Raw genomic sequence first — 354 nt, forward strand, 5'->3', positions numbered from 1 at the left:
TTTAATTACATATGTACATATGGGAACCCCGTATACATGAGAGAGAGACCCCATATATGGCATTTCACATACTACAGAGGCATATCTTGGGGTGGTTAATTCTGAACCCTTGCAATGTTTACATAGACAATGATCTCTTTCCACCTAGGCTATTCAGTACCATTATATTTTTTTTGCATCATTCCTGCTATGGACTGAATTGTGTCCCCCTACCCCAAATTCAAATTTTGAAGCTCTAACATCCAATGTAATGGTATCGAAGCGGGACCTTTGGAAGGTAACGAGACTTTGATGAGGTCATGAGGGCAAGGCCTTCATGATGGGAATGTTGTCTTTACAGAAAGAGAAAGAGTG

Source organism: Pteropus vampyrus, unplaced genomic scaffold (genome assembly GCF_000151845.1).
Source record: "Pteropus vampyrus isolate Shadow unplaced genomic scaffold, Pvam_2.0 Scaffold350, whole genome shotgun sequence".
Classification (NCBI taxonomy): domain Eukaryota; kingdom Metazoa; phylum Chordata; class Mammalia; order Chiroptera; family Pteropodidae; genus Pteropus; species Pteropus vampyrus.